Source organism: Mytilus edulis, chromosome 13 (genome assembly GCF_963676685.1).
Source record: "Mytilus edulis chromosome 13, xbMytEdul2.2, whole genome shotgun sequence".
Lineage (NCBI taxonomy): Eukaryota > Metazoa > Mollusca > Bivalvia > Mytilida > Mytilidae > Mytilus > Mytilus edulis.
The window spans coordinates 64005045-64017933 of record NC_092356.1 but is presented as its reverse complement, the minus strand read 5'-3'; positions in this window follow the sequence as shown (position 1 = coordinate 64017933).

Below are 12889 nucleotides of genomic sequence, written 5' to 3'. Positions count from 1 at the left end.
TTCGTGCTGCTCAGTCTTTAGTTTTCAATGTAGTATTTTGCGTTTCATTATATGTCTGTTGGTCTGTCTTTTTTAGCCATGGCCTTTATTTACGACTTTGAATGTTTCAGATCTCTCGCTTATACGAATTTTCTAAAGCTATCTACCTTCTGCAATGATTATTAAGTTGTTCAAAAATATCAATAACAAATTGGTTACTGGAAATGAATTGAACAAAATCACCCAATTAACTATCTTCTGATGTAAAGTACAAATATGTTTATCTCGTTTGTTCAGATAAAGTTGTTTTAGGCATGACTTGGTGGACTTTCTGAAATTGTTTATTATCTCAACCCTTATTTTATTGGTTTTGTTTTTACATTGTGAAATAGATTACATTTATTAGTTTAGTGTATATTCACTTGTTTGTTTTCATATGTTTTTTGATTGATTTAAGCCATTTCAATTTATATTATATAGTTTGTCTTTATATGTTGCACTATTGTTTCAGGTAAGGGTAAAGATTTGTACCTTCTAAAACGTTTAAAACTGCTGCATTTGTTTTTACTTGTCCTAAGCCAAGAACCTGATGTTCAGTGGTTGTCGTTTGTTGATGTAGTGCATACATATTTTTTGTTTCTTGTTTTGTATTTAGATTAGACCGTTGGTTTTCCCGTTTAAATGGTTTTAAACTAGTAATTTTGTAGGGCTTTTATAGCTTGCTGTTCGGAGTGAGCCAAGGCTTCAAGTTGATGACCGATCTTTGACCTACATTGGTTTACTTTTACAAATTGTAACTTTGATAGAGAGTTGTCTCATTGTCACTCATACCAGATCTTATTATATCTATATTGTATAGTGATAGCATCTGAATCATTCTTCAATTGATTATACAAGGGAAAGGGGATGACCTGCAGGAGCTAATCCTTAGTTAACAATGAAAATATTGTCTTTCTATTTCGAAGAAATATACATATAAACAAGTCTTAATTGACAACAACTTCAAACATATAATTAGGTTGGGTTAAAACCGCAATCTTAGACGTGTGCAAGTAACAAATTTCGTTGTAGAGGGGTCTAAATACAGCAAAAACAACATTTTCCAAAAAACAAAATGGTGAAAAAATATATTTTAACAAAACGCATTTGACTAACAGGTCGAACAACTGATGTTCTTTAGCCCATTCTGACTGCCAATGACGATTGCCAAATAAATTGATCACAAGATGTAACAAAATGGATCTTAATACTTATTTGATACTAAACAACAAACAATAAAGATGTCATACCACAAATATGAGGTGCACAAAATTTGTACACCAGATTAAATGTCCCTTCAGTGATGTTTGGGATCGAAACAGTAATTTTAAGGCCATATAATTTATCTCAATTTAGGATAGACTCTTGAATCATATAAACCGGAGGGAGAGTATGAACCAAGCCCACACGAAAAAATATAAACAAGTCTAAATTGAAAACTACATTCAAATCTATAATTTCGTTGGATAAAAACCGTATTTTTTTATACGTTTGCATGTAAAACAAATTTCGTTGTAGAAGGGTATAAATACAGCACAAACAATATTTAAAAAAAACCCAAAAAGTGAAAAAGTATATTTTAACAAAACGCATTTGATATATATATATAGAATATAATACGGTTTGGTGTTGAACACATTCAAATTAAATTGTTTTACGTTGAATATCACAGGTTAAGATTAAAATCAGGTTTAGGTTATAGTCATGTTACGAAACGCATCGTATATATACGCCAAGAATCAAGAACCAAATAGTGTCAAATGATAAAGCGTTACATTATTTGAACGAATATATCCACGAAAAAAAGTAAGCTAAATTCAATATCTGAAAATTGTGATGATACACGACCAGCTGTCTTAAATCAAAACAGATTGATGTCCAATATCGTTATTCCTTGTCACAAAGATGACATTCTTTTACAAGGACAAGGTTGTATTAAAAAAAAATGGAAGAAAAAGACGCGTAACGTCTATCAAATGTTGATAAGCATAACCTTGTATCATGCCGATTTCTATCCGTCGACCGGTTCATAAGAACTAACATTGCTCAAATAAATGTCATGATAATTGGTTATATAACGTGCAAAATATAGGACTCAGTAAATATACTGCTCCATGTTACTTCAAATCTTAGAAAAAAGTTTTTTTAATGCTTTTGATAATATTTATATGACAAATAAAGCATTATATTTGATTTTGCCATGTGATTATGGACTTACCGATTTGATTTTCCTCTGAGTTCAGTATTTTTGTGATTTTACTTTTTATATGAATAGACAGTACATATATATAAATAAAACAATTTGAATAAATCTGCCTTCAATCTTTATTGTGATTGAACATGTCTTTCGTTATGATTGAAAATGACAGAAACATTCAGCAATCAACAATAAAACTCAGTTGAAAATTGACCATCGATTTGATACATGTATAATAACAGTACATTGATAAGTCTCGAGAATCCGTTAGTTTGATTGACTAACAACAAAAAACAAAATCACAAAAATAATGAGCTCCGAGGAAAATTCAATACGGAAAGTCAAATTGCAAAATCAAATGACAAAACACATCAAACGAATGGACAATGGTCATATTCCTGACTTGGTATGGGCCTCATAAACGGGCCTCATATCAGAATGCAATGTTTCAATCGTGATGACACATGCTTCCACAAAAAATACTCAGGTAAATTAAAGAAAAACATTTTTGTTCATTGTCTTATTAGCATGAAAATGTAATCATAAGAAATGGATGTTTCTTTTTTGTAATTTTATCGGGGTGTAAATAAAAACAAGAGTAGTATACCGCTATTCAAAGTCATAAATCGATTGAGAGAAAAAAATCCGGTTAGCAAATTAAAACTGAGAATAACACATCCACTATATAAATAAAGGCAACAGAAGTATACCGCTGTTCAAAACTCATAAATCGATAGAAACAAACCTAATCCGAGTTACAAACTAAAACTGAGGGAAACGCGGAAAACAATGAAACAACAAAAGCACTAATGTGCAACAACAAACAAGCGCCAACATCCATAGAAACGGATTATTTCATAACAACTGCCAAGTTCCTGACTGGGTACAGGACATTTTACGAAAAAATGGCGGTTGAACCTTTTTTATGATTAGCAAAAACTCCAGCTTATAAAGAAATGTTAAACAACAGTTTCTGTTTGGCTGTGCGGGATATATTAATTAGCAGCCATATTCGATCGGAAGGGGATGTTATATCCTATTTCTTGTTTAGAGAGAGTGCCAGTCTATGCGCAATTGGGATCATTCTAACGATTTTGTGAGGGATTAACAGGTGGAATTTTGCAAGTCTAAATGTCTATAAAAATAAAATTGAGAAAGGAAATGGAGAATGTGTCAAAGCGACAACAACCCGACCATAGAGCAGACAACAGCCGAAGGCCACCAATGGGTCTTCAATGTAGCGAGAAACTCCCGCACCCGTAGTCGTCCATTAGTTGGCCCCTTAAAAAATATGTTTACTAGTACAGTGATAATGGACGTCATACTTAACTCCGCATTATACACAAGAACTAAAATTAAAAATCATACAAGACTAAGAAAGGCCAGAGGCTCCTGACTTGGGACAGGCACAAAACTGCGTCGGGATTATACCTATCCAGAATACTATAATTCCATTGCGGCAAATTTATACCCTACCTTCCGGTTCACCCTTTAGATATAAACAGAACATTTATTTCAAATATTGCTTTAAGTTTAAAAGTCACCTGATTAGTCTGGTACCCACTGCTAAAATTAAGAAATGGCTGTAGGAGATTTATTTCCCCGAGGATATCACCAGCCCAGTAGTCAGCACTTTGTGCTGACATAAATTATCATTGATATGGTTATATTTATAAATTAACTGTTTATAAAATTTGAAATTTTTGAAATACTAAGGCTTTTCTACCTCAGGCATACAAATTTTTTTACTAAGGCTTTTCTACCTCAGGGGCATAGATTACCTTGGCTTGATTTAGCAAAACTTTTAGGAATTTTGGTCCTCAATGCCCTTCAACTTCGTACTTTATTTGGCCTTTTTAACTTTTTTGGATTCGAGCGTCACTGGTGAGTCTTTTGTAGACGAAACGCGCGTCTGGCGTATATACAAAATTTAGTCTTGATATCTATGATGAGTTTAAATATTAATATGTGACGGAAAGGAACTAAAAAGAAAGCTTGATTTATTCAAGGTCAGTTTTGCCTGAATAAGTTGAAATTCATTTAAACTTTGAATTTTCCGAAAAACTAAGGATTTTCTCATCCAAGGAATAGATTACCCTAGCCGTATTTGGCACAACATTTTGAAATTTTGGGTCCTCAATGCTCTTCAGCTTTGTATTTATTTGTCTTTATAACTTTTTAGATCTGAGCGTCACTAATGAGTCTTATGTAGACGGGACGATCGTCTGGCGTATTAAACTATAATCCTGGTAATTGATAACCATTGAAATCCCAGTTTCGTAGTAATTTTAATTTTCTCCAATACTATTCAACAATATATATCAAATTCTTTTCATCCTTCATACGAATGACTTTATCAATTATCTTCCCTAAAATTTTGTGAAAAGGAAACTTGTGGGAGGCATTATTAGTTACATAGTGTGCTAGTGACCTAATACGGTATATATGGGGTCAGTAAATTCCATATGGGGTGAGAGCGAATCACACTATGTAACGAATCTATCTTACCGACCGACTATCTAAACGTATGAAATTTAGAAATTTAGACCAGTGACCTATCAAACTGTGTAAGTCTTCAATACTGTTAGCATTAAGAAACTACTTTCATTGATACTACAATAACAAATTGTTAGGTTTATGAATTTATTTCAATCCTAATCAGCAATTTCTTTGCTTGTTGAAACCTTCAAGATTTTTTCTAGCTTGTTATTGCATTATGGTTTGAAAATATAGAAAGTGACAGCCTCGATAGAGTTATATTTTGTTTTTGCAGAACGATATTTATGTCGATTCCATAATAAGAATGGAGAATGTAAAATGTTTATGATACATTAACAATTGACGATTACAACAAAAACCCAACATGTTATTACCTGAACTAAAAAAGGACCTGTCAAACTTATGTTGATAAATGAAAGATTACTCATCTCACCAAGTAATGCAATTGTATATACTATATTATACAGTTATTTAATATGTAATTATGCAATAGATCAAAATATATTTCCCTCGGTATGAAGATCAGCTCATTGTTCTATTGCCCGAAGTATTTTGATCTATTGCACTGTTACACATTCAATAACCGTTTTATTACCTAATAAATACTGAGTCAGTTCTAACAAATTCTTAGAAAGAAAACTCATGAAAGTAACAACTGTATTAATTATAATGTGTAAGGAGCATACATGTACAACCAATACTTTAGAAATTCAATAAAACGGACATGAAACAATAAACCCAAGAACGTTTAAAAGACCCAATTTGATAGGACAACATAAATACCTTTCAACTAATCAGATTTCAGAATAAGAGGTCATAACAGGTCAGTGCAACAGACTGCACACAAGTACAATAGAACGATAATGTCCAGTGCAATAGACCATGGAACAAAAAATGGCAGAAAAATAGCAAATAATATAGAAATATTAATATAACAGTAAAATACTCTTTATTAGGTAATATATATATAATTGTATATAAAGTCAAGGAAAAACAGATTCATTTTTTTTATTTCTTTCAAATTGAGCTCACTGAATTTAATTTAAATTATAGTAGATTCACTGAAATCATTAAAAAAGAGATCACACTTTTATCACAATATCTTTCGAGGATGTTATTAGTCATGAATGATTTCATATTATTAAAGAAAAAAAAGCAATCAACATTCTACATCGGAGAAAACTTCATCATCATTGTAAAGACATGAAATGACAAGATTGACCAACAATAACACATCGAAAAAAAGGATATAACTCATGTTTTCTAGAATTAGTAGAGTTTCTGCTTCACTAGTTTCACCCATTATATCATAAGGACAGCTGAAATCCGGTAGAAAGGCAACAAAGAGGATATGAGTGTGGTTGCGACTTACAGTACATTTTTATAGTATTGTGACAAATTATTTGTGTGCTAAATTTTCTATTTAAAATTTTTATCCAATTATGTTGATTTCTAATATTACAGTTTATTAATGTGTACATTTCTTCTGCACCAGGCATATTTAACATGTTTAATTAACTCAATAGTAATCATTTCGGAATTCACTATGAATCTAAAACGTCCGAAATATTTGTTTACACCTGAAACATGTTAGATTACAAATTTGTATTTGTCAATACTTATGGCTATTCAATATTTTTATTTGATCAATTATCTTTATTTCAAAACATGCGTGTAAATAATTCTCTTTGCTAAACAGAATAGATCTAATTTTTGTTGGAAAAATCTCAATTTCAAATTTTGTTGTTAGCATCGCTATTTGGTATTTAATGACACTTAACTCATTATTCGGGGATTTCGTTTTTAATGCCGACGAGAGCATATGAACTTCAATCGGATTTTTCATCGCAAGATGATTTATTTTCCGATAGTCTAAAATTACTAATTTGTAACACTGTTATTTTATATTTGGACTCTATTAAAATAATGTGGACTTTACATATTCGTGTATGCTTATTTGATTGGCCTGCCGACTTGAATGTAAATTAACTGTAATCCTGACTCCAATCCATAATTAACTAAATCCTAATATCTCATATATTAGAAAAGTAACATGTAATCTGATGTTACAATTGCGCACCTTGTGGTACAATAAATGCTGATTTCAGATAATAAAACTAGTTTTCCCAGCGTCAATACGATCCCACAAACGAATCCCACTCAATGCCATTCCGGCAATATTTATCTGGAAACGTTTAAATTCTTTCCTGATAGTATTTCGTATTACATTTGCTCCGCAATTGAACATCCAAATGTCTGAACAACGTTTACAAAGACTACTGTGTTAAAGAAACTATTTGTATTATATTGCAGAATCTTAAAAATTTAGATGACAACCAAAGGTTAATGTTTTATTCTCAGATGATTCATATGATATGTGTGTATGTACAAACCTGTTTTTTAAATTTCAATATGAAATAGGTTATATATAATCTATCGGAATTATTTAACTATTGCATGTTTCTAAACTAAGTCTTCCATGCGCGTTTTGCACATGTATTACAACTCCATAACATCTTATCAACATTCAATATCTTATTCAATTATTGTTGATCGCAAGCTTGTTAACTGTTTTTGCCGAAGATCATGACACTGATAATCAATCAACACAGATCACGTGACAAATAAGTGAAAGGATAAAATCATGATATATTTTCCCCGTAACATTCCATGCGTCCCATTTGTTAATTTAACTATTTATTTTGCGTATTCAAAGTGTTCTTTACTGTTTAACGTCAAATCAACGTCTATTCGAAGTTCTCACCAGATGTTTCGTTATGTTATTAGAGTCACTGCATACTGAATAGCGGTGAATTAGCGAACAAGAGGACAATAATTCAAAAGCAGTACATTTATAAAGATTTTGATAATATAAAGGATTTGTTTACAAGAAAGTTCAGGTACACTTTTTGTATAGCATAACTAAGCCTTCAAGTATATATTTTTAAGTTTTCTAAAATTGAAGTTTTACATGCTACAAGAAGACGTATAAACTCTATTCATTGTATATACCTTGTATATAAAGGGCTATAGCTGTTAAATTCATGTTCACCGATTTGACTTAAGTTGTCATGTGATTTATAGCATACTAAAACGTATATCAATGTTACAATATGTCGGAAATGTACAGTTAACAATGCATGTACTCAATGATATACATCAGCCTTTCGTGCGTATTTTAGTCTAGACGTCATATTATTAACAGTCGGGATTACATCTGTAGACTGTTGACGGTCACATAACCCAATATAAACAGAAACAAAGATATCGATAGATAACGACATCGTGCAATCGGACTTTCTAGATCTGTTTTATTTCATATTATCGGTTAAAAAATAAGTTAATAGTCGTTTTAACCTGTATAAGAATGCGTTTTTGTAAATCGAATCAGTCAACGAAATTGTTCATCTATGTTTCACTTTCCTTTTAATGGCTGAACAAGACTAGTTCATGCGTATGGATTCAATGACGTCGAGTTATTCACTTGGAATTGAATAATTCATAAGCGATATGTCTATGTTTATTTGTACAAAATTGAACCAAATTGGCTACTAATTGAAATCATTATTCCACTTTTATTACTGATTGAAAAATATCATATTCTATTTTTATGCCCCACCTACGATAGTAGAGGGGCATTATGTTTTCTGGTCTGTGCCTCCGTTCGTCCGTCCGTCCGTCCATGCGTCCGTTCGTCCTGCTCAGGTTAAAGTTTTTAGTCAAGGTAGTTTTTGATGAAGTTGAAGTTCAATCAACTTGAAACTTACTACACATGTTCCCCATGATATGATCTTTTCTAATTTTAATGCCAAATTATAGTTTTGACCCCAATTTCATGGTCCACTGAACATAGAAAATGATAGTGCGAAGCTCAGGTTAAAGTTTTTGGTCAAGGTAGTTTTTGATGAAGTTAAAGTCCAACCAACTCGAAACTTAGTATACATGTTCCCTATGATATGATCTTTATAAATTTAATTCCAAATTTAAGTATTGACCCCAATTTCACGGTCCACTGAACATGGAAAGTTATAGTGCGAGTGAGGCATCCGTGTACTATGGACACATTCTTGTTTTTTCATATCTCGTAGCTAATGCCCCTTTAATGTAGTTCATATATGGATTTTAATGGTCACTTGAAATTCTGTATAGACTGACTCCTGTATAATGTATTAAGTTTTATATATATCGATTGTGCTTATTGAGGAGACGAAACTTTGAATCTTTCGAAAAACTAAGAATTTTCTTATACCACGCATAGATTACCTTAGCCGTTTTTGGCACAACTTTTTGGAATTTTGGATCCCAAATGCTCTTCAACTTTGTTCTTGTTTGGCTTTATAATATTTTGATATGAGCGTCACTGATGAGTCTTTTGTTGACCAAACGCGCGTCTGGCGTACTAAATCATAATCCTGGTATCTTTTAAATAAATAAGTATAAATATAAAATGAAATTTAGTTTGGACTTAAAACATATCATATTGAAAATGAACGAGTTGAAGTTCTAAATAATTAAACAAAAACTAATATCAATTAAAAACCAATTGTTCAAAGAACAATTGAAGGTCTTTCCACAAGTATTTTTGGTTCACTAATTGTAATATTGAAGACACTAAACCATGTAACTGCATTCATAAGAGGCAACAATACTTTTATTTTTTTACCAGTTATAATTTATGTAGTATGTTGATATTACCCCACAGTTTTGTTCCGAAATGAACAGATGAACTGTGGTCGACATATAGCAAAAAATTTCACCACAACCGTCTCAAAAAATCATCTGGGTTAAAAATTTATTAATGACATCATATCATATAAGATGTAGAACTCAAAAGCTCCACTTTTTTCCTCGACAAAAATAATATTACAGCATCTAATTCGTATTAAACATTTCTGTTTTTGTAATGTCGCTAACGTTTTACACAGGTTCATTATCTATAATTTAGAAAATGAATCAAATAAAATGATTTGTTTGTTTAAAAAATGTTTAAAAGAGGAATTGTTCAATTGATTTTTCGTTATGAGCAATCAGTGTTATTCAATATGTCAAAATAAGCAAATAAACATCACTTTAAAGGCTTGCAAGTCAATAACACAACATCAATTGAGTACGTATTTATGCAACCTTTTTAAGCTGTGATAGTAATAATCAACTACTAAGTAGACATAATATCAACATAAAAACATGAACGATATAATTTTAATCTTTTACGTAATGTGCATGTGCAACCTATCTTAACTAAATTCCCGATTGAAAAATGCATGCATAGATTCAAATGAGGTTGAATGAATGATTTGCAAGCCGTTCGTTATCGCTGCCTTTTTCTTTTAGCTTATTTTGACGAAATTCAATCCAGCTGTAAGTTTATAGCAAAATTTCAATAATATTTCGCTTTTATAAATATTTGAAAATAATGAAGTAACATGTTTTTTCTAATTCGTAGGGGATGCATATTTGACGGTTTCTTGGAAATGTAATTGAAAATTTCTTTCTTTTTATATATACAAATGTACTTTCAATATTTTCAATACTCTTGTAGAATAGAAGGGGAATCTCAACGTAAAACTGGAAAATTTTACAAAAGAAGATTTTACATAAGAAGTATTGATAATTCAAAAAACTGTCCGACAGATGAGGGTTTTTTACTTGTTGGAGATGATTATGGAAACTGTGAATATGAGACAAAGATATCAGAAAAACCATTTATTCTTTTTAGTGAAAGTTACAGTGTGTCGCAAGGTAATGTTATCGAGCTTTTCTAGCATAGTCATTCACTATAACCAAATACGAGTTCATGTTGGTTAATTGCTTTTTGTATGACACCTTTAAACTCACAAAGACTAATTCAATTGTTTTTGGTTTTTTATTTTAAAGAGGACTAGATTATTTTCGATTTATGAGTTTGACTGTCCCTATGGTAACTTTCATTCCTCTTTTTTTAAGTATCATAAGTCAATGCATATACATTAGAGTAAAACTAATGGAATCTAAAACAGAGATGGATGCAGCGAAAGGGTTTGGATTTTTTTTCTAGCTACCCATCACATAATCCAATGTCATATCCAATTACGGCAAATGTGTAGCATTTTAATATTTTTTATCGTTTGAATTGAGGAGACGTATAGGATTTCTATGGTGCAATATAACTTCATGAACGTGTCCATTTTTTGTTACATGAATTGGAGTTATATAGTAAAAATGTCTTTATTGTTTGCAAAGCAAACATTTGGTATACGCCATTGCTATAAGTATAAAAGAAATACGATTTGATATAAACGACCAAAAAGAAAATGTTAACAGGAAGGGTTACAATGAAATCGTTCTCGATTTTCTTTTCTGTATCTTATACTAGATAAACAATTTCCGCAATATTTTTATAGATATTTTATAGAGGGCAGAAAAAGTGGGAAATGAATAGTATCTAGTAACAGAAAGAACTAAAACCTCACATGAAACTAATATGCTGAATTAATCTATGGTACGGGTTCATATATGTAGGAAAAATAATCAAATTAAAGATATTCTTTTGATGTTCATCTTTATTTTCAGCACAACACCATGCAGTGGCTGATACAATGGCAATATTTGTAAAGTGTAAGTTGTTTCCAATTACTTGGTAAATTAGAGCATATTATTTTACAGGTGAAATATTTGACAACAATCATGATCTTAGATTTAACACATGTAGTTTGAGAACTTAGAGCTATTTATTATATTTATATGACTAGAATGAGACACATGCTAGATATAATGATGAAAGATGTAATGGTGTTCTTTGTGTAAGGATTTATCAATTGACGTTTAATTGTTCATATGCAACTCCTGACCATTTACTACCCGAATGAACACGTCTAAAAATCAAATACTGGTCACACAACGTTAACATTTTTGATGGTTCTTTAGATGAATTAGTACATAAATATAAACATAAACACATTGTTTTCTTTTTTAATTATTTTGTAATTTGATTCAAATTTCATTTAAAAAAACGTTAATCAATACTTATACTCCCTTCATGTATCTTCAATAACCAAATATGGCTAAACATTTTTTCTTATAGTAATTTGAACTGAAATTCATAAATATAAAAAAGCATATCTTCAAATTAGCTACTGTATATGACTAAGGTATTCATAGTTCCCTTTGTCACTAAGATTTATACTTCTACGCTACGAAAGAAGACATCAATGATCATCAAAAATATAGCAGAGTTAATCTAGTTTGCTGGTGCCAAACTCCCACCCTATCCCGGGACAGTGGTTTACCTGTACAATATAAGAACAAAATAATGAATTCAGTGAACAGGGCCTAACTCATCAAACTGACAAGAATGAGAAAATAACATATAAAAATAAAATTGAGAATGGAAATGGGGAATGTGTCAAAGCAATAACAACCCGATCATACAGCAGACAACAGCCGAAGTCCACCAATGGGCATTTAATGTAGCGAGAAACTCCCGCACCCAGAGACGTCCTTCAGCTGGCCCCTAAACAAATATGTGTACTAGTTCAGTGAAAATGGACATCATACTGAACTCCAAATTATACACAAGAAACTAAAATTAAAAATTATACAAGACTAACAAAGGCCAGAGGCTCCTGACTTGGTACAGGCGCAGAATTGCGGCGGGGTTAAACATGTTGTTTTAAATCTCAACCCTCCCCTCTACCTCTAGCCAATGTAGAAAAAACAAACGCATAACAATACGCACCGTAACTCAGTTTAAGGGAAGTCCGAGTCAGATGTAAGAACATGAAACAAAAGAAAATAAACAAAATGACAATAATACATAAATAGCAACAGACTACTAGCAGTAGCCGACATACCAGCTTCGGACCTCAATTTAACTGATTGAAAGATTATGTCTTCATCATTTGAATATCTAGCACAATCCCCCCTGTTAGGGGTTTTGTATTACACCATCATGAAATATATAGAAAGAGCATAACCCGTGTAATGCCAACAACTGGTTTTAAAATAAATGTGTTTAATTCCGATGCAAAGACCCTATGAGTGAATCAATATTAAAGCCAAGATATGAAATCTTTAACGATCTGACAACAGTATCGTAACTATATCCCTTCTTAGTAAGTCTGTTTAAAGGTTTTGTTAGCTTTTGAGGTGAATACTGACATTGCTGTGCTTTGTAAAGAATATTACCATAAAAGATTG